We start from the raw sequence: 16986 nt of genomic DNA on the forward strand, positions 1-16986 counted from the left end.
AATTCAAGCCCCAGGACTGGCAAAAAAAAAATTTTTTAAGGGTCTTAGGTAGATCTTTACGCAGAAGAAAAAGATGTAAGGCGGGCTGGGGATATGGCCTAGTGGCAAGAGTGCCTGCCTCATATACATGAGGCCCTGAGTTCGATTCCACAGCACCACATATACAGAAAATGGCCAGAAGTGGCGCTGTGGCTCAAGTGGCAGAGTGCTAGCCTTGAGCAAAAAGAAGCCAGGGACAGTGCTCAGGCCCTGAGTCCAAGCCCCAGGACTGGCCAAAAAAAAAAAAAAAAAAAAAAAAAAGAAAAAGATGTACGGCACAAAGCCCATACTTCTTAATTATCTTCAGGTTTTGAAAAGCTACCAGTGAAGCTTTGTCTCTGATCACCCAGTGATAAATTTGTCCCTATTAAATGGAATGGTTTGAGGAACGAGGTAACAAACAGTACAAGTAATGTATCCATTGCCTAACGTATGAAACTGTAACATCTCTGTACATCAGTTTGATAATAAAAATTTGAAAAAAAAATAATAAATGGAATGGTTTGCATGTGTCTTTCCCCTAATGGCATTGACTTCCTCCTTTTTGATTTAGACTTGGGTCAGAAGCATCCTAGGGACAGAAGAGAGGAGCTGTAATTGCTCTTTTCATGTCCAATTGCAATGACCAACCCAATGGTACCACGAAATACAGACCACTTCCAACAACAAAGAAGCCATTGACCAAGGCTCACCTAAAGATCTTGAAAGTTGGCCTTGACCAAGCTCTTACCAATTTTTCCTCATACCAACCAGAGGAACCCCAACCAACTACACAGTCAACCTTGATATAGACAGACAGCATTATTTTTTCCCAAAGGGAAGACATTCTGTACAAGAAAGAAAACGAAAGAAAGAAGGAGAGAAGGGAGGAGGGAAGGGAGGAAGCAAGGGAGGGAAGAAGAAGAAAGAAAGACAGGAAAGAAAGGAAAGAAAGACCCAGATGGCTTTCTCTTGCCCCAACCTCTCTGTCCCCTACCCTATGTTCTGTCCAGAAGAAAAATCCCTCAGCCACAATGGTTGTTTTTATTAAATTCTCCTCAATAAAAAGCTCAGCCAGGATTTATTAGGTACTCAGGGCGGACGTTTAGTATTTCGCCAGTTATTAAGTGAAAATCAATAGAAAGCAAAGAAAATGGAAGTCGCTGCACTGTTAGCGCGCCCGTTGTCGCCCAGATATTATGTCGGCTGTCTTGTAGATTCATGACGGACGAAAGAGGCCGGGAGAGAACTTTTTGCTTACATTGCAGCAACCAAAGTGGTGTTATTCATTAGAGCAGGCAGCGGGCCAGACGGATTCCCAGTTCAGTTTTACCATTTATCTTTAAAACGCCTGTATCGAGTGAGAAAGAACACTGATATTATGTGATATCAATGGCAGGTTTATGTATCTAAATCAGGATTTATTGTTATTTTGTTCCAAAGACCTTTTTTTCCTCAAGAAATACCATTTCAGGGGAAGAAAATAATAGCCGAAACCTTGTCAAAGATAACCTTTTATGCTGTCCGTGGACCATGCGCTGTAAAACAAATACAACCCGGTATATAAATAGTTTCAACCACATCCATACAAATCATTTCTCCTGAATTCATTTCCATCCCCCTACCCCACCTCCTTTCTTTTTTTAAAGATCTATTTTGTTTAAAATGCTATAAACATGATCTTGGATCATTCCATGTTTTCTTTTGTTGGGAGTTTGATTCTAAATAATGTTTTCCGCCCTTCCGTGCCATGCAAGAGGGGATTCAAAAAGCATTCTTGGGGAAAGCAAAGTGGTGCATTGTTCTTTTCTTTCCTTGCCTTAAAATGAGCTTTAGAGCCAATTTAGCAGTGAAACCCACTAGACACTATGTTGGAAATGACCTATACAACTTGAGGGAGGGAAGGCAGGAGAGGAAAAACTGGGAGAGAATGAAGAAGGGGGTAATACCGTTCAAAAGGAAATGTACTCAATACCTGACTTAGGTAACTAGAATTCCTCTATGCATCTCCTTTGCAATAATTTTATTAATGAGCTTTAGAGTAAAAAAACAAAATGTAAGAAAGCAACGTTGCCTTTTTTTTTTACAAATACTTCAGGATCTTGAAAAGTAAGATACTTTGTTTTCACTTGAATTGACTTTACCTTTCAGTTTTCTGATTATTTCTCATCCAAGGGGCAGGTTACAAGCAGACCTGAGCAGATCTGATCTTGAGTTGATCTTGCTAAAAAAACCAAGATGGCCAGGTGCCAGAAGGAACCATTGTCATGCTACACGCTTTTCTCCCTTACTCTCAAGAAGACAAGTACAATCCATATATTTAGAAAATGTCATTTGTGACATTTCTTTGATTAGGAGACAAATTACATCTGGGTTTTGAGTATAGCTCTTGAAAATAGGATATGATAAACCTATTTTCAACTACTTTACTTTTATTCGTTTTCATTGTGTTTTTGAAAAGAGAAATTCGGTTTTACCTGGATCAGTAGTGGATAGTAGCCAAAGACACATGATCCTTGCAAACTCAAAATTCACCATAAGTAGTAGGGCTTATGCTTGTGATCCTAGCTACTCAGGAGGCAGAAATCTGAGGATTGTGGTTTGAAGCTACCCTAGGCAGAAAAGTCTGCCAGACACTTATCGCTAATAAACTACTTAGGAAACAAAAGCCAGAAGTGGTGCTGTGGCTCAAATGGTAGAGTGCTAGCCTTGCGCACAAAGAGTCTCAGGGATGATGTCTAGCCCCTGAGTTCAAGCCCCAGGACTGGCCAAAAAAAATTCACTGTAAGTGACAGACACTTAGAAAAAATCAGTAACCATCAAATAATGAATTTTACGTCTATTAAACAAAAATACAAAGAAAGAAAGACTTGTACCATGGATCCTAGCCTATTTGTTCCCTGATACTCCATTTTGTCCACACCTTTGATTAAACAGGAGAATTCAGTTTTACCTGAGGTCTTTTGTATAGTTGCCTATTTGTGTATGCACTCTTTTTTCATGCCTGTGCCGATAATCCAAGCTGCACTTTCTACTTACATGCTATACTCAGATAAACAAATAGAAGCATTGATCTAATGTTGCTATTATTTGAGAAAAGTCATGCTAAAATCCTGTGTTTATTCGTATGTGCCTAGATCTACGGATCAGAAAATAGGCGTAGATCTTAGTAAAAAACAAAACAAAACAAAAAAAACCAAATTGGCACTGGACCTGGATTGTGTCCAACTCTGTCACTGACTGTTATATGACTTGGACAAATGATTTCAGTCTCTCTGTAATAATAGGATTATAATCATATCAATAATTTTGCCAAGAAAAAGGTGATGAGTATAGATAAAGTTCATGGAATATCACTTATATAATTTAATCACTCATCACATATATAATCATTTGTATACTTTATTCAGTTTAATGTTAGCTAGCAATAATCACTTTGGATGTTTAACACTGAGAACTTAAACTTGCTTTGGATTTCTAGCAAAAAGGGAGTTGGTCTTGTTAGAGAATTTGGCACAGTCTATTTTCCTACTTGTTAGTGCATTTAGTTAGTGGAGAAAGATATAGCTTTGTACTGTAGTTATAATGAGACTCTTCCTTAACCAAAATTTGATATCAAATAAATTTGCTTTGGAAAAATATCTTTTTCATAGGCTTTGCATGCAACCAGAAAAAAATAATAGCAGTAATAATAACAGCAATCAGCATCACCACTCTCTATGGGCATGCAAAACCATGGGATTGATTTATGAATAGTTGTTGTGATTCAGTAGTTCAGGAAGCTTAATATCTGATTAGGGACCGATTTATAGACAACTTAATTCGTTGAAAACAATCTAGCTATTTCATTCTAAGAAATCACATCAGTAATACAGACAGCTATGAGGGGGGGAAATGATACTGCTAATTAATATGACTTGGGCAGTGAGAAAACTCAGGCATTTAAAGCCAAGAAAAATCAAAGTTGATGCCGATAGATACTGTGCCGTGTACCTCGTGTCACTTGAAGAGTTGCCAGAGCTTTTTCATTTTGACTTGATAGTATTAGCCTGCTAGCCTTTCATCTTCCTTACCATCTCCAGTCTCTAGGTTTCTTAATTGCAGAGTAGGCATAATATGCTTTCTTCATTCACATTACAAGCTGAGAGCTGAAGGGAGAAGACCATAAAACACTTATTAAAAGAAAACAATATAGTTATAGAATTAGGCTGATGGGAAAATGAGTATAATTTTAAAACTCAATGATATGCCAGATGGTGGGGACTCTGGTAAATCCTAGCCTTGCAGAAGGTGGTGATCTGAGGGTCCCAGGTTCAAAGCCAGTCCAGGAAAGAAAAGTCCAGAATACTCTTATCTCCAATTAATCCCCCCCTCCCCCCAAGAGCTGCAAGTGGAAGTACTCATAGGAAGATAGCCTTGAACAAAGAAAAGTTCAAGTGCAGTGCCCAGGCCCTGAGGTCAAGCCCAATACTTGGCCATGCGCATACATGTGCACAACACACACACACACACACACACACACACACACCACAAACCCTAAATGGTAGCATGAAAAAGTAACTTCTATCTACTTTAGTGGCCCGTTGTAGGTACCCCTGCTTTCTTTCAGTGACACTGTGAATGTCCAGGGCAGGAACGTTCAGAGTACAATCTAATGTCAGGTTGCTTGGCTCCAACTTGTTCACATTGAAGAATCCAGACAAATTTAATCTATCCATGCCTCAAGTTCTTTATTTGCTGAATTGGGAGGAATGAAAAGAGTACTTACTAACATAGTAGTGATATGGTAATCCTTACCTATATATTGAATAAAAATGTACTCAATGCTTGGAATAGTTCTTAGCAAACATATAATATTTTTGTTCATATATATAATATTATAATTCATATAATATATATGAGTGAGGTCATTATATATATTATAATATATCTGCTATTTATAAAATATTATGTATATCTATAATAATATCTACTATTTTTATGTATGTATGTATATATATATACCAGAAGTGGAGGTGTGGCTTAAAGTGGTAGATCATTATTCTTGAGCCCCAAACTCAGGGACAGTTCCCAGGCTCTGAGTTCATGCCCAAGGACTGGCATGCACACACACACACACACACACACACACACACACACACACACACACAGTGAGTTACTTTTAAAGAAATATCTGAAGGCTCTTTTCTCCTAAATGTAACCTGCCTGAAGAGGGAGAGGTACGAAAGTACCTAGTCCCCGGGGCCAGGCTCCTGGATTCTGGCCCTTTAGTTACCGCCCCTTGTAGCTGCTGGTGATCATACTATGCCACCACTTCTCTGGGCACTGCCAGCATGAGGAAGGGCGAACCTGCGTCTCCTTGGACACATGAGGAGAAGAACCCCAGCTGGACAGGGCTGTCCAGTGCCCTTTGCAGACCATACTGGGCTGTGAACTCCTTCTCTGTAGCTGCTCTGAGCCAAGAAAAGTTATTTTCCAAACGGCAATGAGAAAAGGGATAGTCACTGTATACTGGAGCCAGTCTGCCTCCAACACACACACACACACACACACACACACACACACACAGCTTCAACCCAGCAATCCTCTCTGTAAGAATATTTCAAATAATCACTAGTATATGATGGGATTAGATCAAGTCATTTTCTCTTTTCTGTTTTTTTTTTTATTCAAAAGGAGGATTATTAATAAAATGACACTTCCTTAAAAGAAAAAAGAAAATTAGGTTAGGAATGTAAATGTGGCGCTAATTTAATTACACACTGGCAGTAGAAGACACTCATGTAAATATTCTGGTGGCCGAGGAAGACACTTGAAGTAGTCACTTAAGGTTTCCCGCTCAAGGAACCTCTTCTTTTTTTTTTTTTTTTATTAAATGCCTTTTAACATTAGCACTTTCTTCCTGACAAATTAAATGAAATTTCATTACTCTCCCCGACTTAATGGCGTGAGGCTCCCACAGAGGTGTGAGTTAATGCTCCCAGGACAGCAGACATAAGCTCCAACACTCTGTCAAAAAAAGAAAAAAAAATGCCATTGTCCTAATGGCCAGAGAAAGGAAGAATTTTTGTGTCCTACCAGGACTTCAGATACCCTTCCTTCCCTTGATGTTGTTTCAGCTGTGAGCCTTGCAGAAGTTAAAGAAAGCAATACCATCATTGCTTTCCAATGCTTTTAAGTTCACAGAAGAAAAAAAAAAGAAAGAAAGAAAAAGAAACATAGCCAAACAGATTTAAGGACCTAAGTTCAAACCCGGATACCAAATATTGCGTTCCCTTATGGTGACATCTGAAAAAATATAATTTTTTTCTAGATCTACCTTATTGAACTTACCAAAGAAAAAGGGAAAAATGTGAATATATTAATTTATTTTTAAAAATCAAAGGAAAAAGGAAATGATTGCTATGATACTGAAGTTATTTTTAGGAAATTGCTTTGATTTAGGAAATTAGTTATAATCACAGATTAACTTTGAAAAACCTATGAGGTCCTCCTTTTTAAATTCTTCTTATGAATGAAGAACCTATTTCTGTGGCTGAGTGTCAGATGCTCACACCAGCAATCTTAGCTACTAGAGAGGCTGAGAGCAGAAGAATCATGGTTCAAGAACAGCCTGGGCAGAAAAATTATAGGAGGAATGGGCGAGAATGTCAAAAAGGGTGATATTGATCAGGATATATTGTATTCAAAACTGTTTTGTTAAATGGCAACTCCTTCGTACAACTACTTAAAGGTAATTTTTTATACAACTGCTCAAAGTTAATTTTTTTCAAGTGCCTGAAAATAAATAATAACTGAAACCAAATAGGTCTGGAAGGGTGAGTCAAGCGGTAGTGTTTCAACCTAGCAAGCAGGAGGGCCTGAATTCAAACCCCTGTACAAGGCAAAAAGAACAATGAATTAGATCGATAAATTAATAATTGAATATACATTATAATTATATTAAATAATCAATAAATATATCAATGAATTAAAATACATCTGTGTTAATTCTTGTTAGAACAGCAGTATTATAAGTTCTACCAATTGAACACTGCTGTAGCTGTTCTGGTTTTTGTTTTGTTTTGTTTTTCCTTGATACTGTGGATTAAACCTAAGCTGTAGCTGTATCATCCATCCTTAAGGTTATTCTGTCTTGAAAAACAAGTTACAATAGGCCACTTTAACATGGATGAGAATGTCCTGGGAGTGGGTACTTTGACTTGTGTCCCTAAAGTATTTCAGTTATCATGTTTAGAAGAAAAATTCCTGCTTTCTGGCCACTCAGTTTCACCTCCTATACTTCTGGGGCCTGTTTTTCCTTGGGATCTCAGATCTACCTTGCATTCTTATTTCACATTGATTTCATTCCATCTTCCACAGTTCCACACTCCGTGTCTGAAGTGTCCAGAGATTGCACAGATTTGTGAAAGGAGAACTGTTCTATCTTGTTCATTTGGAATTTTAAGAGCCAGGGCCAACTTTTAATGAAAATGCATCGTGGTGTTGCCTACTTTCTCTACCTACCACAGGGAGAGCCTGCTCTTTGGCTCAGACATCTCCATTTTCTTTGCCATCTTCCCCAAAGGGCAGTTTCCTTTCTAAGACCTGCAGAAGAAAAACTAATAAATGTGGCAAGAGATGTGTGTGTGTGTTGTGTGTGTGTGTGTGTGTGTGTGTGTGTTCTCTCCTCTTGGTTGTTCTTAAATATGTGTACCTTTCAGTGTGTTGAAAGTGAAGACTTGAATTAATTTTGGTGCTGTGATCAGATTTTGAGCGGTGCTGGATGATTCGTTTTCCTCTTGTGTGGTCCAGGTAAGAGTTCATTCCCTTCCATGGCCGGGTGCTTTTGACAAACAAAAATGAAGAACCCCAAAATAAGTATTTTATCTCAAAAATGTGAACTATCCCAAAACAAACATGAGAAGTCACAGCTGCCGAATTCCTCAAGTTTTTTTTTTTTTTTTAAAGAGCTGGAGTTTTGAGAAGGCTCAGGATATCTCGCTGGGGAGTAATGGGTAAAGTTTGGCCAGTTGCCCTTTAAGGCCTGGAGGGACACTCAATCCAATTGTGGAGTCTTAGCAGATGTGAATTTCAAGGTTACACCTGGATGTTCAAGGGCAGGGCCAAGTGTAATCGGCACTTAGATCATAGATTAATCTTATTTGCCATCTATTAGGTTTGATTCCTCTTCCTTCGCTCCCTCCCTAAAGCCAGGATTATTCTGATAGTTTAAGATAATGGATTCTAAAGGAAGAAAGGTCACGAAGGCATGGAGATTTGGAACCCTAAGATAATATGATTAATCTAAAAGCTTCTTTCTCCAAGGGGAGGGCTGCTCTTTTCATATGTCTAATTGAGAGAAGGGAATGGAAAGGCCCAGAAAGAGCTTCAGAAAGTCAGAGCACAGAAAGAGTCATTGTCAACAACTGCAATTAATTATCATTGTCAGGATGATCTTTCATTAGTTTTCACACTAATAAGATAGATTTGCCTCTGCCCCAGGCTGATAAAACCTTATTGACAATGTTGATAAGAATATGTCAGGATAGAGAGAGATCTTCGGACATCTTTATTTTATTTTTTTCTGATTTCTTACAAAACTAAATGACTAAATTGATACTGCTAAGAAGTCACCATATGTAGTTGTTCAGGCATAGAGCAGAGTCAAAAGTTCTTAACAGAGTGCTGACCATAACCAGCAATTAGTAAATGCTGTTATTATAAATGCTATAAATACATAAAATGAGATGGAAGGAAGGGACTGGGAGACAGTGAAGGAACAGAAGACATGGTAAGAAAGGAAATGTACTCATTACCTGACTCATGTCATTGTAATACCTCTGTACATCACCTCCATAAGAACAATAAAGTAAATGCATTATATAAGAAAATGTAAATTCTATGAAAATGATTTAGTCACTTCTACCAGCTTGGCTAATAAAAACCACACTTAAAGCCTAAAAAAAGAAAATGCGTATCATAGGTTGTATTTTAATGCCCACTTTTCAAAACTTATCTCTTTCAGTATTTCAGTGGAACCCCAACTAATCAATATGGAGAGGTTCCTCGGAAGGAATTAAGAATGTTATTTATTTATTTACTATTAATTCATTATAGAATCAAGAATCTAGTGTTCTAGAAATTCTTAGTATTACACTAGAGCTTGAAGCTTGCATTCCACCATGAGTTCTCTACTATCTTATATTTTCCCACTATTTCAGACAGAAAATATTTGGCTTTACTCTATTTATTATAACTGCTAACATATTTTTTATTGTAGCTCCCTGTGGTTTAGGGGTTATCTAAAATGTATAGAAATTCATACCCCCTCACTTGAAACATATACACATTGCTATTTCATACACATGTTTATCATAACACCATCTTTTCCCATTACATTTAACCTACTCTGATTTCCTGACCTCTTTGAAATAAATAAAATGTGCTATTGGATTGGCCAAACAAACAAATGAGGAGAGGGGTGATTCTCTGCTACCCCCAACGAGGCTGATTTCCTCCCCAAGACTCAAATCCAGAGCCTCCAGGAGATAAAATGCACAACTTTACCTATATATTTTCAATTTTCTACATGAATTCTTTCTTTAAAAAAAAATGGAGCTCCTTGATTCATTTACAAGAACAAAAAATAGTACAACTTAATTCTACCAAGATGGCAGAGAATGGAGTCTATTCTTGGTGTTATTGGACCCAAGGTATGGCTGAGTGACAAAATGAGGAGAATGTACAATGTGAGGTAATAATTCTATGAGGTAATAATAATAATAATAATGTGTGTGTCTGTCATCATTTACAAAATTCCTTTAGATGCAGAGTGCTTTTAAACTGTATGAGATTATTAGTTCTCTAGAAGAATCCTGTAGCATGATAACTAGCTGCCCTGTGCGAGCCAAGACCCACATCCAAATCAAACTGGCACCTAGTGACTTTAAGATGGAAGTTCAGATAGGCAGTTGCACATTCGTGCAAATATAGACAAAGAAGATGTATGCAAGTCAGGAGGTGATGCCTCATGCCTATAATCCTATTGACTCAAAAGGCTGAGGTCTGAGGATCAAGATGGGAATCCAGCCCAGGCAAAAAAGTCCATGAGAGTTTTATCTCTAGTTAACCACCAAAAGATCTGGAAGTGGAACTGTTGCTCAAGTGGTAGAGTGCCCAGCCTTGAGCAATAATGCTAAGCAAGAGTCTGAGATCCTGAGTTTAAACCTCAGTGCTGGCACAAAATTAGTAACAACAACAACAACAATAATAATAATAAATAGAAAGAAAATACATTCCCGTGGCATAAACTTCTTTTCCTTGCAAGTTTAAAACTTTTCTGTGAATAACACTATAATTCATTGACTTCCCAATAGAATAGAATTTATTCCGTTATCTTGGGGTGAGGGGGAAAAAGTTATTTGTAAGATATGGAACAAAACACTACTTTTACCACTTTCTGAAACCAAAGCTTTATTTATTTTTCAAAGTTAGCTACAAATATGCATAAAACCCACTGTCGGGGAAGACAGAACATAAAACACGTGAATGTGAAGACTGACTCATGATCAGTTAGCTCCTGGGCAGTGGTTAAAAGTGGTTGGGATTAGAATGTTCCAGACCATCTTATGATCTGGAATGCTCACAATATTGTTCAATAATTGGAAGAGGAAACAATGTGCTCTGATTTCAAGCTTGTCTTAGAATAACCACCACCAAACCCAACAAAACCCATCTCAACAAGGGTTGTGTCTGCCTCATTCATGCCAAACAGGAGAGTTCCAAGAAGACTTGTTGAGATTGTCTGTCATAATCATGCCCCCTTCCTTTTGTCTCATTCCCACTTCTTTGCTCTAGCTTCAGAAAGAGGTGTTGGCATTAGGCAACCTCTGTACATCAACGCTTTCCCTAATATATGATGTGTTTATTCTCTCCAAGTACAGGGGCATCGTGCTCTCAAATGACTGACAACAACTCTGAAATGAAGTGAGCCCAAAGTGGGCTCTAATCATCATGGCAAACCTCTCTAGTCAAACATAAAGCAAATTAATGTGAGTCCTTCCTGCTCCCGTGGTGAGAAAATGTCACACAGCAATAAGCAGGGGACCTTCGCATTGCCGAGGGCTGGATTTCAATAGATTTACATAGGACAGGTATAGGATCTATTTTACTTGCTCTCATATCAAATGGATGGGATGTGGACTTCCAAGTTCCCTGTTGTAAAAATTGGTTCTTACTGTGGACCAAATAGTCAGATGGGTTCAGATTCGGTTCCAATTACTCACTTATTCCATCTATTAATATTTAGTTCAAAGCATGAATTAAGAATGAATTAGGGGACGATGAGTTATCAGAATTTATATGCTGTCAAACTGTGTTGATGGGTATTTTTGCACGTGCAGGTATGTTCTTTACACACATAGTTATAGACAAACAAACCAAAAGGAGAGAGGAGAGAGGCACAGCATGGATTGACAGCCTTTTGTTACACTTTCACATTGATTCTGATTTAGTGCATTCTGCCAGTGCCATCGATAGTGCTACCAAGCAGATAGATTTCATGGTGGCTGGGCTTTAGCAGACTTTTCAACAAGCACCATTTGTTCGCCATATTTGAACCTCTAATATCTTAAAATTTTCAAGTCCAAAATGTACTCCTGTGCCAGCTATTCCGTGATTAGAAAGTTGGAGAATACATATGCCATTCTATCTATGATAGCCAGGAATTTTGGTAGATTCTTTGGTTCTTCAAATAAGTTTGGTCTTACCATATCAGTCATCAAACTAATCAGGTTATGCGAGGGAGGTGTTAAATGGAAGACGATGCCATATTCCTCTATCTCTTTCTCTTTTCCTCTCCTCTCTTTTCCTTTCCTTTCCTCTCTTCCCTCTCTTTCCCTTCCCTTCTCACATACACAGAGTGATATACATACACACTATTCTTTTAGTTACTTCTTCTAGAAACATGAAAATATATCAACCCATGCACACTCTTAACAGTACAAAAGCACACAACGTTTAATTGCTGTTAGGATGTCCTAGAAGAATGAGTTATTTCAGGCATTGCATGTCTGTCCACAAGTAAAATAAAGCATAAAGATTGAGACTCATGTTTGAGCTATTTGGGGAGTGGAGATTTGGAAAATGATGGCTCAGGAGCGATCTGGATTGAAAAGTTCCGGAGACTCCCTCTTCAAACACGTCACTTGAACATGAAGGTTACAACCTGGGAAGCAAGTTACTTGGAAGGATGGATTCAGTCATTGGGAGAAGTCACCGCTAAGAGTGTTGCTGTCTTAGGCAAAAATGTGAGACTTTATCTGAAAAGTAACTGAAAGGAAAAGTGTCTGTGGATATGGTTTATAAGGTAAACCCCAAACCCTGTGTTCAAACTCTAGTAACACAACACATAATAAACAAAGGAATAAATAAAACATGCTTTCTTCAAAGTGTATACAGAGACATTTCGTTCTCTAAAAGGAATAGTTAGAATTTTCAAACTATACTCCTTTTAAGGGTAAAATAAGCCACTAGGGAACAAACATTGTATAAAAGCAGAATTTCACATAAGTAGTTCATTATTTGGAACATTTCTTTTTTCTTTTTCTTTACTTAGCTCCTAGTGTCCTGATCACTAAAACCTGTAATCTCATAGTTGCCAAATTAAATAAAGTATAATTTCTAAGAAAGCCTTTGAGAACTCAAAGCTAAATAATCACATAGAAAGAGGAAAACAAATCAAAACTGCACCTGGAATAGAATATGTTTTATCAAAGTCTTATTACTCAAATTGTACCAATTCTTCTTTTAAATTGGGAGCTTTACAAGTAAAATTAAAAGTTTATGGGAGCATTGCTTATGAAACCCAAAGTAAACTTATTCTCCTTTCTGAAAAACTTTTGGCACCCAAACTGAAAGATATTATTGGTATCCATGTAAATTTGTATGTCATGTCTCTATATGTATTTGTGCATAGTGTGCATGTGTGCATCATATGTGTGAATATTTGACCAATCAATTATTTTGATCCATTGAACTAGCATCCATTCTTTCTTGAGCAGGACTGTAATTCAACATTCTATGAATTAGAGCACAGGCCAGAAAAGACGTATTACTAAAAGCATATTCCACAAAACAGAATTCTCATTTTCCTCATCTAGTTCACTCCATGCGTTCTAATGAGTGCACGCTGCTCTTGTGGTTTGGATTGTAATTCCTGCATCTTCATTTATTTTATAATCTGAAAAAAAAAGATTTCACAGAGTATTTCTGCTATATAAAGTAAGAACTTTATGTGGAAGAAGAACTTTTGTTTTTTTTAAAAAAAAAAAAAACTTGGCCTGACAAAGAGAACATGTGTTAAAATATTTATGATTCTAAAACAAAAGTCATATTGCCTTCTTTGTTAGTTGATCATCTTAAACATTTAGAAAGCCAAGAGGCTTTGCCAAATTTTTGAATGCAGCACTTTTTTTCTTTAGCTGTGCTCCAGCAGTGCCACATGATATTCAATCTCGATCTACTGTGCTGTGTTATAGACAACGAATCCCAATATATCCTAATTAGGTGAAATTCCAGAACTGATATGGAAGGAATTGGTTAGGCCTTACCTATTAATATAAGTAAAAAGCCTAGAGTCAGTCATTAAAGACTCTTAGGAAGTCCAAAGGTCTTTCTCCTTTCATCTTCTTCAAGTAAAAAAAAAAAAAAAAAGAAATCAAAATCCAAGATGACAGCTTATTTAGAAAAATCATACATATGTCATAGAACCTCTTAATTTTTTAAATGCCTATTAAATAGAAATATATCCACAGTGCAATTGGTAACAGTAGGTGAGTTGGGGTGAGGCAGCCATGAAATTTTGATGTGGTATATCTGTTCTTATTTCTTAGACCCACAAATAGAAGATTAGCTCTTAATAAAGAGATACAACGTTTTAAGTGTATATCTTTTCTTTTTTTTTTAAATCAGTCACTCCTCTCCAGTAAAGCTTTATTACTTCTGAGTTCTTGACGGGCACTTGAAAAAAGGTCACATAATAAACTGTGCTTATTTCTCATTGCTGAAAAACAATAAGTCATGTCTGCATCCATTATTTACGAAATTGTCTTCATTTTTCTTCACCTGCTGGGTTTCCAGCAATAAAGATAAATAATATTATTAAAGAAGCCTAGATATTTTCAGAATGATCCAGAATCTGACAGTGAGCTAGCCTTCTGGAATGGAAGGGAATAAATGAATTAGGAAGAATTTGCTCTCACGTTGTTTGCAGAAATATATTAAGGGCTATTTTTCACAGAAGGATCCATCTGGAACCACAAATACACATATTAGAAACAAATTCTTTAAATAAATAGAAAGTGATCCAATAAAATTTTATTATACCATTTCTATTTGGAGACATATTTTATAGGGCGACACTAAGTACTTTATTTTCCAACTCTTTTCCTCTTTCACTATTCTGTCATGAATAATTCCTGCCCTGATTAGAAGTGCTTGTTAGACAGAAAAGAAATATCTTCAAATGTCTTATCAAAGAAAATAAAGCATTTGAATGTATTTGCTTGCAATTTGATTAACACAGGCTAAGAGCCTGTGTTCAGATCTGAAATCTATGTCCCAGCCCAGGCCTATACCAAACAGGGTATTGAATCTTTCTTCAACCCAGTGAGCTTCTTGCAACAAAATATTAGAGATGTAATACTGAGATTTTAAGCAAATTACTCAAGATTGCATAACAAGCAAGTGGAAGCTGGGATTCACACATAGGCAACCTGGACTCAACACCTGATCCCCTACCCAAGAGTGTCTTGCAGAAGCCATTACTGACTTCTTCTAGCTGAAGGAAGAAGCAGAAAGCATACGGGGCCCAGGGCCTGCCATCTTAGTGCTCTCTCACTTAACTAGTTTTGGCTCCGTTGAGTTGTTATGTCTCATTACAAAATTGGACAGCCACAGAACACAAACCGAGAGAAAGGACACACAGACCCAGGAACACTGTATTCATCATCTGCCTGGGTCACGGAGACAATCTGCAAAAGAAGAGAACAGAACAGATGGAGAGATAGACGTGAGATCCAGAAAGAATGCAAGAAAAGATGTGCATATCATCATGCAAGAAAAGATGTGCATGTCATCCAAGAAAGAACCGGATGGGGAGTGGCCCGGGAAGGGGGGAAGGGAATCTCAGGAATCCAGTTCTGGCTTTCTGCTTCCTGTGTTTTCCTGACTTCTCATCTTCTGAGGCCAGGAGAAGAAACTTGTGACTTTAGCAAGTTAAGTATGCATGGTGGTGTGTGTGTGTGTGTGTGTGTGTGTGTGTGTGTGTGTGTGTGTGTGTGTGTGTGTGTGTGTGTGTGTGTGTGTGTGTGTGTGTGTGTATTGTCATCAGATGTAAGGCAATTTGGGTAACTTTCTATTCCTTATACCAGTACAATACCTTAAAACCTTGGTCAGAGCTAAGTTCTGGTGGCTCACACCTGAATTCCTAGCTACTCAGAAGGCTGAGATCTGGAAGACTGTGGTTCCAGTTCAGGTAGAAAAGTCCATGGGACTCCAATCCAAAATAACCAGTCAGAACCCAGGCTAGTGAGGTGGCATCAGTAGTAGAGCACTGGCAGAGCAAGCAGGGTGTCTTGAGTTTAAAACCTTACTACCAGCAAAAACAACAACAAACAACCAAAAACAACTTGCTAACACCTTTTAATTTTAATTGAAATTTCAAGGACCTTTTTGTTTTGTAATGCTTTTATAATGACATTAGGATTTCTAAACTTTTCTCTCACATTGATTGTTTGATTCATCTATCTATCTATCTATCTATCTATCTATCTATCTATCTATCTATCTACCTACCTACCTACCTATGTTATACCCATCCTAGAGCCTTGAACTCAGGGCCTGGGTGCTATCCCTGGGCCTTTTTTTGGTTCAGGGCAAGTGTTCTCCCTAGTTCCTTGAGCTACAGCTCAGCTATTTTGGTGGTTAATCACAGACTATCTTGTCTGGGCTGGATTCCAACCACCATCCTCAGATCTCAGCCTCCTTGGGTGGCTAGGGTTACAGGACTGAGCCACTAGTGCTTGGCTTTCTAAAAATTAGATTTGCTCTTAATAGCCCAAGAACAACCATCTTTTCCCTCTTTCTCTCCATTCTTTTCCTACTTCCTTTCTTTGGGGGGCTCTGGCATTTTGTTTTGGCCCTGTTATTCTTACAGTCTCTGTTTCCAGGGTTCCTAGATTGTCTCTTCCTCCCCTTAAACCTCTACCAAATATTCTGTCCTCTGTTATGTCTTCCTAAACCATTGAGGAAGAAGTAGCATTATTCCTCTTTGTTCCCACACAGCATTTTATATTTTCCTGTCAATATTTTAGCTATCATTAGTTGTTAAAAGGATAATCTCCCAAGGTCAGAGACTAGACAATGTATGTACTATTATTTTTAATATGACTAGTTAGAACATAACAGATACTCAGAAAACTAAAATGTATTATTTCTGTATCCACTGAGTTCTCCATGTATCTTATGAAGCTTCTTTATGTACATTTGAGATCTTCTACTCTTCAAAAACAAAATATTACATCAAAAGGCAATATACATATAAAAGTAGATATATCTAGCAGATGATCTTAGAATAATCATCAAATACAATGTCCAAACAGAAATGGAAGTAGTTCAATAGAAGCAAAAGCTTTATAATGGTGAAATAAAAATAATGCGTTTTAAACAATTCAATAGACAAGAGGGCTTTTCTCTCCAATTTGTAATAAGATTAAAATGATACAGTTTAAATATCACCTTTTTGAACTGGGCTTACTTAGTAAAATTGGAGAATGGATTCATTCTTGAAATTACAAAAGATAGGTTGTGTGTGGCATGTGTACAGCCTTGCATGCCCTTCAGGTTAAAAAATATATATATATATAGTATAGATGATTTTCTTTAATGTTGAAGGATTTGATTTCACTTCTGATTTTACTATTATGA

The 16986-nt window shown here is 37.4% G+C and overlaps 1 long non-coding RNA gene across 1 annotated transcript; it reads right to left on the bottom strand.

The window, feature by feature from the left end:
* Nucleotides 1-946: 946 nt before the first annotated feature.
* LOC125338479 lies at nucleotides 947-4329 on the bottom strand. Its single transcript, XR_007208323.1, has 4 exons — nucleotides 4283-4329; nucleotides 4012-4166; nucleotides 2163-2304; nucleotides 947-1369 (listed from the first exon to the last, which is right to left on the bottom strand). It is a non-coding gene; the product is annotated as an uncharacterized LOC125338479 (long non-coding RNA).
* Between the last annotated feature and the right edge of the window lie 12657 nt (nucleotides 4330-16986).

This window comes from Perognathus longimembris, chromosome 20 (genome assembly GCF_023159225.1).
Source record: "Perognathus longimembris pacificus isolate PPM17 chromosome 20, ASM2315922v1, whole genome shotgun sequence".
NCBI lineage: Eukaryota > Metazoa > Chordata > Mammalia > Rodentia > Heteromyidae > Perognathus > Perognathus longimembris.